Here is a 13,924-nt window from a genome sequence, read left to right as displayed (position 1 = left end):
TGTCTGTTATAACATCTCTTACAGAAGGCCCATGCATTGTCTGGAAAAGAAACATTAGCGCTGCCTGACAAGGATCGTAAGGGTGAACATCGACGCGCTAGCATCAGTGTTCTGGAAGAAACAAACTCTATCAGCTTTGAAACCATGATCATCAATCATCAGCTTCATTGGACGGGCCACATTGTTTGCATGCCTGAATCCCAGCTACCAAAACAAATTATGCATTCCCAGCTAAAGATTGGTTTAAGGAGACCACAAAGACGATATAAAGATCTATTAAAGGACAACGTGAAAATATGTCCGGCTCAAACTGGTAACTCGAAAACCACTGCACTTAATCGCCCAGTGCGGTGTCGTAATGCTTGGGAGGAAATTCCGCGCTTCGAGAACCGAGGCGAAAAAAAGAAACTGACAAGCGCAATGCTAGGAAACATCGGGAGCTCGTAAAGGTAAGCAACATTAAACAGCCAGTCCGCACCAGAAAAAATGTATATAAAAAATGCAGGAAAATCAGCAGCGCCAGGATCGTACTGTACAGTAACTTAAGACCCCATAGCAACTCAGTTTCGAAGAAGATAATCACACTCGTCAGCGAGTGGCAGGCAGTCTGATCTGAATAGTTTCACTGTAAAGTGGTCACTTCAGTTTTATATTTCTTTGTGACAGTTTGGTAGATTTCGCCACTTATGTTTTGCCAAATAGGTCTAATGTTCGTTATAACACTAATTCGGACATTTCTTCAAACTTCTATTTACGTGAGGATATTTGATTGTCACCGAAAGGTTTGCGTATTGCAACGTACCGATGACCTACGTAACGCTTAGTACTCACCGTTGCATAATCGGAAGACATTAGCGAATAAAAACGTTCGACGAGGATGGGATTCGAACCCACGCGTGCAGAGCACATTGGATTAGCAGTCCAACGCCTTAACCACTTTTTTTTTTAAATATAAAAACCTTTATTAAAAAAAAACAATGTTACACATTCCAAATACATACTAAGTTATACATACATGAAGTTGTTTAAACAAAACGGTTTGATCATTTCAATTACGCTGACGTTAAGGAAAGACAACAGAAAATTGTGTTACTGACTAAATTACCAGAAAGAATTAAATTAAACACCAAGAGAAAAAAATTTTAAGACATTCAAACTTCAACCTGAAGAAGTAAAATCTGCACTTTGAATTATGAGCTGCAATCTTTACAGAAGCATAATTAGTTCTTTATGATGGGTATCAGCAAGTTGGTGGGATAATTTTAAATATAAAGCAGTTGAATAATCATATTAGACAATTTCTGAAATACTTGAGAATGGCGGAAAGGAGATATATAATAAAATTGACTAGCCTTCCAACTACTCTTTCTGGACATTAATTGAATCTATGTATCTGAAGTGGTCAGATCTATATAATCAGTCTTTCACTGCAAAAATGAACAGGGCAATGTGCCAGCCATTGAATATTACATTTATCAGATAGAATCTTATGATTTTAACCAATCAATAAGAACATTTCTATAAAAACTGTCTATTTCCAAATTTCTAGTATAAGCCAATAACGCACCTTTAATGTTTTGTGTTTGGCATTATTAGACACACAATCTCAATGTCACATAAGTTCTGTACATTAGCATATAAATTTCAAAAAACTACTCTCTGAAGTAGAAAAAGCTCACATCATAAATATACTGTAAAATCTTAAATAGTATCCTTAAGGTAACTACAATACATCACTGTCAACACAGTCTTCTTTTTTTTTTTTTAACCAATGCCCATTCTTTCAAATACAATTTTTAGCATATTACCGAACTTTTTCTTGTGATTCGAATAGCGTCTAATTTTGTGGAACTCACACAGCATGTGTACCTTGAACTCTATGATGCTATCGGATCCTAATTTGTTAAGGACGTAGTTAACAAAATTTCCCAGCAACCAGTACACAGCGTTATTTTTTGCTTCTGGGAAATAGCGTGCTTCAGGCCTGTGTATCAATGACAGCGATGTATACTCAGGGGATGTTCTTGTAATCAGAGCTATTTGCTCCCGGATCCACTTCCAACTATTCATGTGACCACTGCAAGTATATCTATGAATTACTGTGTCAACTAGATGGCATTGTTGACATAAATTTGTTTCACAGAGTCCGATTGCGTGCAGTCTTTCATTGGTGCTAACTATGTTGTTAATTGTCTTGTACCATGACGTTTTTGCATTAGACGTGAGCACATTAGAACTAATGTTTTTCCAAATCTCAGTCCACTCAATGTTTGGAAACTGTCGTTCTATTTTGTTTCTTCCTTCGCTTTTCTTTCGTTCCCGCATTATGGCTCTCGATGTTAAGTGTCGGGACTGCCTGAGTTCGACACTGACATAACTAAACTCAACGTAGAAAATCCTCACGTGCTGTAAGCGACTGTTGATATTCTGCACGTCTATCGGGGGAAGCAGGCTTGGAGGTTTAATTATCTCGAAAAGTTGGCTGGTTATGCTTTCTCGCAAGTCTCTTATTAAATAACTTGCCTTTTGATAAAAAGAGCAGAGGCTTTATCCGTTATATCAGTTAATCCTAGTCCACCATTTTAGGATCTAAAGTGGCTATTTTAGCAGGTACTCTGAACACTTCACCTCTCCACAAAAAGTTTGTGATTTTGGACATTATTCTCCTCGCTATCATTCTCGGTATTGGAAACAGCTGGGCAGTATAATAAGCCTTAGCAAGGATGCACGAGTTGATATACTGTGTTCTTTGAACTTGATTCATATATCGAGTTAAATTCTGTACAATGGCACCTTGAACTTTATCTGCTGCAACTTTCCAATTTAAAGCCGTCATTTTCATAGGGCATGCTGTCAGGGTGATCCCAAGTGTTTTATGTTGTCGGACTAATTTTGCCCACTCGACGTTGATATTATCAAAACCTCTGAGATTTAACATCTTACTTTTTTTTCCGTTCGCATTGGCTCCAGATGCTACATTTCGCCACTTATGTTTTGCCAAATAGGTCTAATAATGTTCGTTATAACACTAATTCGGACATTTCTTCAAATTTCTATTTACGTGAGGATATTTGATTGTCACCGAATGGTTTGCGTATTGCAACGTACCGATGACCTACGTAACGCTTAGTACTCACCGTTGCATAATCGGAAGACATTAGCGAATAAAAACGTTCGACGAGGATGGGATTCGAACCCACGCGTGCAGAGCACATTGGATTAGCAGTCCAACGCCTTAACCACTCGGCCACCTCGTCCCACGGCAGAGGGAGCTTACGTAAGTGTGTGAGACTGTGTGCAGGCTGCTGCTATTGAGCGTAGTTGAGCGGCCGTAGCCCTCTACAGGCAGGAGGGTCTGCGTCGCCAGACTGTGCCCTGTCGCTGCCCCTGCAGCTGCGCTCACCCCGCCACGCCCCTTCCCCTTTCTGTCCCTTTCCCCTTCCTCTACCGCCTTAACGAGGCGCCGTAAAAGGCCACACGGCACACAGGAACCGCGCTCCCCTTCTGGAGAAACGCTGCACAGCTGTGGTCGCCTGCACCGTTACACACACACACACACACACACACACAAACGCTTCTTCCTCGTCTCCTTCTTCTTCTTCCTTTTTTTTTCTATTTTCTTTCGCGATGTGAAAGACGAGCTTTTCTGTGGCACAAGAAAAGTCGCAACGCTTATCTTTTCAGCAGGGGGTTCCGTCGGGATGGTTGGCGTTTAATGTCAACGTCGGGAACATTAGCGATGGAACACGACTTTGACCTGGCCAAAGCCGTGGCTTTGTTCGAAGGTCCATCCCGACACAAGTAATTCGCGGAACAATAACACATAAAACTGAAACTTGCTGTCAGATTAGAGCTCATACCTCGCATAAATTATTTATTCACTACGCCGCTTTCGACTGTGCAGCCATTTTCTTAATAGTGCATAAGGTTTAGACGCAGCCATCAGCCAGAGTCCTCTCGCCTCAATGAAATGTTGGCTTCCAGCATGCTTTGAAGCTGCTATCAGCCAAGCCATATTTGCGAACCTCTGATAACGATCAGACTGTCGATACCGATATGGTCTTAAACGGTTACGCCAGCACTCACTGAAGTAAACATTATAAGAGAAAGTAATGAACCAACTGATGCTCCCAGCCAATAACGTGGTAATTACGAACAATCAACTCCCCTCGTTAAGCGTATTATCAACGAAAGGTGAGGCTTCGGATTCGAGTCTGATACGCGGTTTTAAAATATTATTTTAAAAGTGTGGCAAGAGCAGCCAAAATTCCACATGGTGAATAAAATCTTCTGCATAGCTGTTAAAATACTTTTATTAAAAGTCACTAACTGTTTCGCATCCATAGAGATGCATCTTCAGTTGATAGGTTGTTTGTTTCAACAGTCATAGTGCGACAAAGTGATCACTTACAGCCAAATCCTATCGTCTTGAAAGATGAACGATAAATTTACACATTGTCCTCTATACATGACTCCTCAGAACGCAATAGCTGCATATAGGGAGAATAACCAAATTCGGATCGAGACAACAACCACTCGAATGGTACATTCGGTGGCCTGGATTTTCTTTATAGGTGCTTCGCTCACAACAGTTTTGTGGAATGCTGGGCTGGTTCCACACCTACACTTCAGTGCCACTTCAGCAGTCAATTTTACAACAAAACGTACTGAACAGAGTTTGAACTGGGCTCAGAGATGCGGAAAACATTGCATTCCTCCCATTACGTTACGGTAAAGATGGACATTTGGTCTCAGATCCAGATCCACGGTGAGAAGAAACTCATTCCCCACGGAATCTGAATGGAAACATAACTATATAGACGTAAACAACAATGATACCTCAAAGCAGGCGAAATTACTGAAAATTTAAAAGATTAAGCTGTGTAGAATACCTTTATGATTTAACACCTCCTGAACAATACTTAGCGTGGGTCCGTCGATCAGACATTTAGCTCGAAAAACTGGAAATGTACAAGAATATACCTATGTGCGAGGGCATGGTGAAGAGTAAAGCCTCCGAATTTTTTTATGTGGAAACTCCAAAACCTTTTTAAATAAAACGAACGCTATAAAATTCTGCGTCTTTATTCTTCATGTCTACATTCGAGGGTTGGAACTTAAATAGTGGCAACTATTTATTCACAACCAATACAAATGAGTTACATGTTTGAACGTATTACTGACCTTCAAAGTAGTGACCAGCGTTGTGTATAACCCGTTGCCAGCGATGTGGAAGGCGTAGTATACGGTTAGCAGAGCCTTTTCTGTTGATAGTGCGAATGGAGCGGTCTATTGCCTGTCGAATCTCTGGAACAGTTCCGAAGCGAATGCCACGAAGTGGTTCCTTCATTTTCGGAATCAAATCAAAGTCACAGGGACTTAAGTCCGGGGAGTATGGCGGATGGAACAGTACTTCCCAGTCCCATCGACCGAACAGAGCAGCCACAGCTTGCGCTGTATGCGCCCGCGCATTGTTGTGCAAAATGATGGTTGAGTAGCGTAGAAAGTGTCGCCGCTTCTTTCGCAAAGCTGGTCGCAGGTGAATCTCCAAAAACGAACAGTAATACTGTGCCTTGGCGGTCAGTCTTGGAGGAACGTAATGCGTTAGGATAACACCATCACAGTCGTACACGAGAATCACCATACCTTTAGACCGCTCCATTCGCACCATCAACAGAACAGGCTCTGCCAACGGTATACTACGTCTTCCACGTAGCTGGCAACGGGCTCTACACAACGCTGGTGACTACTTTGAAGGACAGTAACAGGTGCAAACACGTAACTTTTTAGTGTCGGTTGTGAAATAAATAGTTGCCGCTATTTAAGTTCCAAACCTCGCATATGCAGCTCCCTGCCGCTAGAGGGCACCGACTGTGTGTAACTTAACTGTGTCGGTACTTTAGGTACAGCGTGTTGTAATCGAGTTTCGAATTCGAAGAGTTCGTTCGCACAGGGAGCGCCCTCTCCTGCAGCATGACACTGAGAGACCACTCTCGAGCGCTGCGACATCTACAATAATCCGATTCTCCGTTCAATCACGACTTGGTCCCATGTACACCATTACATAATTCTACAAGATATTTGTAAATATGTGCATAATAATATGTGCTACGTAAAATCATCAGTCGTGTAAAATCCATTTTTCGTGTGTATCCAAAACTTAAAGAACACCTTCGAGGTCCTCACTTTGATAGTGATGAAGCAGTACATGCAGAGGTGAAGATGTCGTTCCGTCAACAAATTCAAACATTCTACAGCGACGGTATCAACAAACTGGTCTCTCGTTGGAAGAAATTTGTTCGACGCCAGGGTGACTATATTGAGAAACAAATACGTAGACATGAAGAATAAAGAAGTACAATGTTAATAACGATTGTTTTATTTTAAAAGATTTAAGAGTCTTTCACATCAAAAGTTGGGAGGCGTTACTTTTTACCACGCCCTCGTGATAAGAGAGTACTGTCTTTTTCACTAGAATATCGTCCCATGTACACCATTACATAATTCTACAAAATATTTGTAAATATGTGCATAATAATATGTGCTACGTAAAATCATCAGTCGTGTAAAATCCATATGATGCTTTAAGTAATCTCATAGAAAGAACTGTCGATCATTGTAACAAGTGAGAAATTTTCTAACAGTATTACGTTTGGTAGCAAGCTGACGCCTACAAGAAAAATACACAGCTAAACAGCATTCTTTTCAGATTTTCAACTAAGTTGACATTTTAGTAACTATGTATAGTGTTTTGGGATGTAAGTTCTACTGTGAGACGGTAAGATCGGTACTACAGGAAAAAGAAATTGTGGTGCGCTGCGTCAAACAGTTACACTGATGAACCCCTCCCAATAAATAAATAATAATAAAAATAGATAAAAGCCTCTAACTCAGTCATTCTCTTCAGTTACGTTATTCGAATTCCTGTGTTGAATGGTCCTTGGAAAAATTCAAGGCTGAACATTTAATTTAAGTGTAGTACAGTGAAACGACATACCATTAGTGTTTTACATTGCTAATTCTAATTACACATTAACCTAAAAAATAAATTTAAGAGTTTCTATGAAGATATTCTTTAATGAAATAGAATGAGTTACCAAACAGAAAGTTCATTTATTCAGTCTCAATCTCCTCTGCATTATCTGCTTGGAATTTAATTTGCTATGGTAGGTTATTGAATAAATGTGTACCCAAGTACCTGACTCCTCTCTGCACTAATCTTAATTCCATGAAGTCTTAACAAAAGTTGTTTTTGGTCCTAGCGTTATGTTAATCGTTTTTTATGAAGAGAGAAACTATTGGTAATGAGAACGGACATTAATGAATATATGTATTTTGAAGTAGTTGACAAAATACCTTGTTGCCGCACACCGCTGGCCGAATTCAAGATATCCTCCCACAGCCTGAAGAAGTCAACTAAAGCAGTTGCCGAAATGTTGTGCAGAAACATAAACTCACTCAAACACACCGAAAAACCTCAAAAATCAAACATGCACCCGTGGGTGTTGATTCAGTTGTGAGAATAGCTCTATGTCTAATAGATCAGAATTTTGAGTTGACAGTTATCAACACTCACAAATCATTTAAAAGAGTCACATACCACTGAAATCAGTTTCTACGTAAATGATTATAAATAACTTCACTTGTTATGAACTACTTTGTCCACATAGCAATAAGACGCATGACCGTTATCTGACAGAAATGCTTGGATTTAGATGCAGGGGAATGGAAATTGTGACCCTTTCTGAATATAAAAATATAAGAAAATTGTAGCAGTAGTGTTACGGTTCGTACCTAATATGAATTGTGCGACAGAGAAAGATAAGAGTAACGATGGGACGCTACGTTGGTTGAATCGATCACTCAAGGTCAATAGCGGGAGTAGGCGCTTACGCAACGTTTGATCGATTTATTCGCAAGTACAGCCCAAACGTATGAGACATCGGTGAGGCTAGGCTAAGGGGGAAATTTAAATACTCCAAGGGATACGCTACGGATAAAAGTTGCATTATCCTCACGTGACAACAGTATGGGACTTTGTGCGCCATCAATAGGTAGACACAATCAACGACGCTGATTATTTCATGCAATTTAGAGAATGCAACGTAAGAATCTACTGTAGCCCTATTTGTATTACTCGAAGAAAGATATAGTTCGTGTCCACGTATCACAACGAGAATAGAATGAGGGGAATTTAACATAGGCGCCGCGCGGAGTGAGCGCGCGATTTGAGGCGTCATGTCACGGATTGCGCGTCCCCTCCCGCCGGAGGTTCGAGTCCTCCCTCGGGCATGGGTGTGTGTGTTGTTCTTAGCATAAGTGAGTTTAAATAGTGTGTCAGCCTAGGGACCGATGGCCTCAGCAATTTGACCCCTTAGGAATTCACACACATTTGAACATTTAACTTAGGCCTACTACTTATAAAAACAAATCAGCTGTCCCATTAACTTCCATGTTTCCCAGAAATGCAAATATCGTCTCAGCTGATCCCAAAATTATTTAAGAACGGATCTACAAGTTATGTGTTGGCTCATTTCACAGTAACATCACTCACTGACAGTAAGTCATTGATAAAAAGGAGAAATGATGCTTTTAGTTCATACTACACAATCCGAAGAACTGCGTTTTGCCATTTTACTGAATAGTGAAAAGTCTATACATCTTAAAAATTGAAGTCCCTCTATGTGTATTATAAATTAAGGTCCCTCTGTATGTATTATAAATTAAAGTCCCTCGTCGCTTCTTTCTGCTTGTATGTGAAGGTTAATCTCAGGAACTACTGTAGGAATTTTGACATGGTTTTCACTAATAGACTTCCGCTTTTAAGAGGAGAGTTTTTATATATCTGTAACTATTATAAACAAGTCGTCGGGTCAGTACTTATTGCTACTCGTGCGGAATTGCGGCGGGTCGTTAGTTAAGCATAAAACATTTAGCAAAAGTCCCTATTTCAAAACATTGAGTTCTGTAACTCTCATAGAACTTCACAAGCTATGTCGATAGTCTATTCAAAGAATGAAACACAGGAAACAGGTACCGATAAGATTTTAGGTCTACAGATAGACGGCAACACGAATTGAAAAACCCACTTGAATTAATGAAGCGACTTCATTCAGGTAAAGCTACAGTACGCGTGAGTATATCTGTATGTGATTTAAAAATAAAAAACTTTGAAAGTAGGCAGAAGACAGTAAGTTCAGAAATTACGTTTCTGTGAAAACCAGCTTACAGGGTAATATTTTCTCAAAACGAAACCGTGTTATAAGAATAGTTAATATTACACTGTATGAAATACTGCAACCAGCTACAAGTTTTCTCGAAATGATTTTACTATACCATTACTAATTTCGGGTCTGAGCTCATCGTCAGATGGCAGGGTTGACTTCTTGCCTGTTTTACATTTGTGTCCTAAAATGAAACAAAATTTTTGTGACGCATAATTTACAAAAGATCTTTCATTTTACACTTGCGTCCTAAAATGAAAAGTCTTCAGTAAGCTATGAATCACAAAAACTGTGTCATATTTTAGGACAAAAATGTAAAACAGGCAAGAACTTGACGCTACAATCTGGCGATGAGCTCAAGCCTGAAATTAGTAATGGTAGAGTAAAATCATTTCAAGAAAACTTGTAGCTGGTTGCAGTATTGCATACAGTGTAAATTACGATAACAGCCTCGGTGTTCTCCAAACACAATGGGTAATATAGGTGGTATTAGTTACAGAGCATGGTGAAGACTGTTCTTCAAAAATTTGGTATTTTGGCAACATCTTTACTATCTGAATACGTCATATAACAGCAGTGTACCTTACCGTTACCAACTCTCTTTTGTTAAAAAAAATAATGGGTTGCATCAGTGTAATTCGTTCTCAGTGGCAGAATGCGTCAGGTTGTAGAAATGATGTAGCGACGTTTCAGCCATGATTGCCAGTAGCCTTCATGCAACGTTATTGGGGGAACGCAAGTATACCTCACTATGGAAGCGTTTGAGGAATCACCACTTCATTCCGCATAGCTGAAGCTAAAGTGCTGGTTTCTCTGTCTCGACGATACTTTCGCAATCAGGCCGCATGGTAGAATGGTACTCTGCCCCCCCCCCTTCCCGCCAAAAAAATGGTAAATTTCTTTACGCTAAGACGCGGGGAAACCTAGCTTTTGCTTAAAGTAACGACCAAATTGCCCAAACCCTACTCATCCAGTATTTTATAATGGAAGCACTTAGTGACTTCCAAAAAACTTTAAGAACAGGTAATTTGCAATATGTCCTAATTTTTTCTCGATTACGTGCATAAGTCAGATACTTAAGACATTAACTCACTTCTAAGGTAGTCAGGCGTTTAAAGCTGTTTTACATATGGGAGTTCGGTTCTTTAAAGAATCGGGGACTACAGTGGGAATACTCTCAGCCTCTTCTTTAATCAGATAACAACATCTTGCCAGTCTAATATTTGGCAAGAATGTATGTAAATTTGTCTTTAGCCAACCATTTTTAATTTATTTTATTTATTTCATGTCTTAGTGTAGTGTAGATGAGAATGTAAGGTAAAAAGTTTTTAATATTATTCCGTCAATGCAATTACATGCATATTCTGAAGCGTCGAGCCGGTAGGGAACGTTTAATCTGTGAAAAAATTTGACTCGGATGTGCGAGGACGGATGGGTGCCAGAGCGGAGTTAATTAGTGAAAAATTAATTATTTTTGTGAATGGCAGAGTAGTTTTAGTGGTGCTTGAATGTGAAGAAGCTCAAGGTCACAGAGGTTGTGTAAGAAGACAGAGAACGCAGTAATAACACAGGGAGGCAAGAAGAACTCAGAACTTTACAGAACACGACTGCTTCGCTATTGTTGCAATAGTTTACCGGAATTTTTTGAGTGGAGAACTAATTCTGAAAATCGCAGAAGAGAAAATTGGAAGAAGTGAAAGCTTTAAAGAAAAAGAAGAGAAGCGAAGATAAAGGATTACAAGAAAGAAAATGTTTCAAGATCCAACGCAAAAGACATCGGGAGACAGAGCCGATGAATACATCAAGCAGCATAAAACCAGAAGCAGATTCGTCAAGAGAATTCTTACCAGTATACCAAGCTGTTTTTCGTGTTACTTTTGACAGAAATATCGACTCTGTTACGAATAGAAGGCGACAGTTATTGTTTGTGTATTGAATTGTGGAACGTTTCAAAAGTTAGCTTAATCAGGGTAAGGACCAAACCATGAAATAATCAGTGAAGGCCTATATAAGACACGTTTCGCCATTTGAAAACATATAGTTAGCAGTCGTCCACTGTTATACTATAAAATCGTATCTACAAAATTAAAGCTGGCATAATCCAGTTGTGCATCCGATTCAGAAATAGTTTCCAAGATTGGATTCAACCACGAGACGGTGTGTCGGAGCAGCAGCAGAAATTGTGCTTTTTCTAATTAGCTTTACTATTGACAAGATAACAACCACCATATTTCTGTGGTCAATCGACTGTCAAAAACAGATGCAGAGTGCCGGGATAAAAGTACATTTAATTCCGCCAGTATGACGACAGGTGAGACAGATGAATATTCCAGCGTTTCCTACGCAGTGAACAACTGTGTTTGGCAACAGGTAAAAACTGCATTTTATATAAGACGCAGGCGTTGGAAAAGACTACAGAACTGTGTTCTGTATTACTTAAGAAAAGAAACGAACATAATTTAATTGCATAGCAATTCATAATCAATATAAAACTTTCGCAGTTAGAATTTGTAATCATACCACATAACAGGGACTGTCTAAGCATTAGAGCTTGCGTGTAACGTTTAGTTGAAATGATTAACAATCATATTATGAAATTAATTACTCTTTGAATATATTTACCTCCATTAGAAGAAAGTATCACTTTTGTTTAGAAACAACAAGATTTAACGTGTAACATCACGAAAATATCCCATTATAACGTTCACTCTCTATCCACTTTGAATCTCATTTTAACTCGTTAATGCTTTTTTTCAATCATTGCTAGAAGTTTCGTTTTGATACTACGATAACTCGGTTCATGGCTAACTTCGCATTTTGATACACAACAGATTTTTAAGAGGCAATGTATGTTATAAACTTGATTCAGGATATCTTACTAAGTACCAATCTACCGATGTACACTGATAATTCAGATAATTGTCGGATTCTATTGGACACTACAACTGACCCGATATTTCTCAGTGGTTTACTCGCTCTTAGTCCCACAACATACCTGACATAACCATCGTTAGTATCAACACAGACGTCTCCTATAGCAAACAGTTGACCTTTTAAATAGTTGTCGTTACGAAAGAAATTCAGATGCGTTATTTTGAAAGAGTGTGTGTGTGTATTATTTTGCCCATCTCAAACAGAAGTAGGTGGAAAGCTAACCACAAGCCAGTTATGTAGCTATATTCACTTAGCATCCTGTGTTAAGCAGAATCTGGTTTAAGGGGCGTGGCACATTGAGGATATTTTAAGTAGGAAGATTCAATTGCAGCCTCGGTCTGGTTGGTCACTGGTGCACTAAATATTTGCAGCAGTGCATCGAAGTCTTGCCATTGGTGTTTTGTACTCAGTGAGTTCACAGAAATGAATCTGATTGTCTTAGTCAGTTTTAGTAGGAAACATTTTGGTTCTTATCAAAACAATTTAAACTTATTAAAATTCGTGAAAAATGTCTCAATTAATCTATTTCAGCTTAGTGGCTCAATAAAGGATTTCTTTTTTTAAAAAAAATTTTTTTATGAGATCAGGGTCATTATATGGTTAAAAAAAACATTACAAGTATTTCAGGATTTAATATTGGTGCCCAAAGGAGTCAGATACATGGGTACACCTGTATTCAACAAGCAGTCATGCATTGGATCTTCATATTGAATTACAGAATTTGCTTGCACAACTCTTTCTGTTCAGTGAAGATTTTCTTCAAAAAACATTAAAGTTAATGTGTTATGTCTAAATTAATGTTTGTTCTAAATATTGTAATCTTTCTTAAATTTCAGTCATTTCATTCCATTCCCCACGTTTCAGAGACTAGTCTTCACGGTTTGGATAGAATACGATGTCTGTAGTATGATGTAAAAAGAACCGTGGATAGTAAGAGATTAATTTTCGTTTTTGTATACAAAAATAAAGAGTAAGTTTACGTTTCATAAGACATTTGTAACATGTAAGACGATGGCTTATTCAAACAGAAACGGGAGTATTCGTTTCTTTGGATGGCAATCTCCTGCAGTAGGGGACGAGCCGGCCGGAGTGGCCGAGCGGCTCTAGGCGCTACAACCTGGAATCGCGCAACCGCTACGGTCGCAGGTTCGAATCCTGCCTCGGGCATGGATGTATGTGATGTCCTTAGCTTAGTTAGGTTTAAGTAGTTCTAAGTTCTACTGATGACCTCAGAAGTTAAGTCCCACAGTGCTAAAAAAAAAAAAAAAAAAAAAAAAAAAGTAGGTGACGAAAGTCATGCGATAGCGATATGCACACTCACAAATGGCGGTACCCAAGGTCTAAAAGGGGCAGTGCATTGGACAGGCTGTCATTTGTTCTCCGGTGATTCATGTGGAAAGGTGTTCGACTTGATCTTGCGCGCACGACCGGAATTAACATACTATAAACGCGGAACGGTACTTTTTGGAAATCGTTAAGGAATTCAGTATTCCAAGATCCACAGTGTCAAGAGTGTGCCGAGAATATCACATTTCAGGCATTACCTAACACCACGGACAATGCAATGGCCGACGGCCTTCACTTAGCGACGGAGAGCAGCTGCGTTTGCATGGAGTTGTAATACTAACAGACAAGCATCACTGCGTGAAATAACCACAGAAAGCAATGTGGAACGTACGATGAACGTATCCTTCAGGACAGAGCGGCAAAATTTGGAGCTAATGGGCTGTGGCAGCAGATGACCGAAGCGATTGCCTTTGCTAAAA

The 13,924-nt window shown here is 39.4% G+C and overlaps 1 protein-coding gene and 1 non-coding gene across 3 annotated transcripts in view; both read right to left on the bottom strand.

Moving 5' to 3' along the window:
* Positions 1–13,924, bottom strand: part of LOC126457513 (myosin heavy chain, fast skeletal muscle) — a 313,877-nt gene that overhangs the window by 205,387 nt on the left and 94,566 nt on the right. The gene's annotated exons all lie outside the window — the stretch shown is intronic.
* Trnas-gcu (transfer RNA serine (anticodon GCU)) lies at positions 3,176–3,257 on the bottom strand. Its single transcript has one exon. It is a non-coding gene; the product is annotated as a tRNA-Ser (tRNA).

Source organism: Schistocerca serialis, chromosome 2 (assembly GCF_023864345.2).
Source record: "Schistocerca serialis cubense isolate TAMUIC-IGC-003099 chromosome 2, iqSchSeri2.2, whole genome shotgun sequence".
Classification (NCBI taxonomy): Eukaryota; Metazoa; Arthropoda; class Insecta; order Orthoptera; family Acrididae; genus Schistocerca; species Schistocerca serialis.
This window is presented reverse-complemented; position numbering and strand designations above follow the sequence as displayed.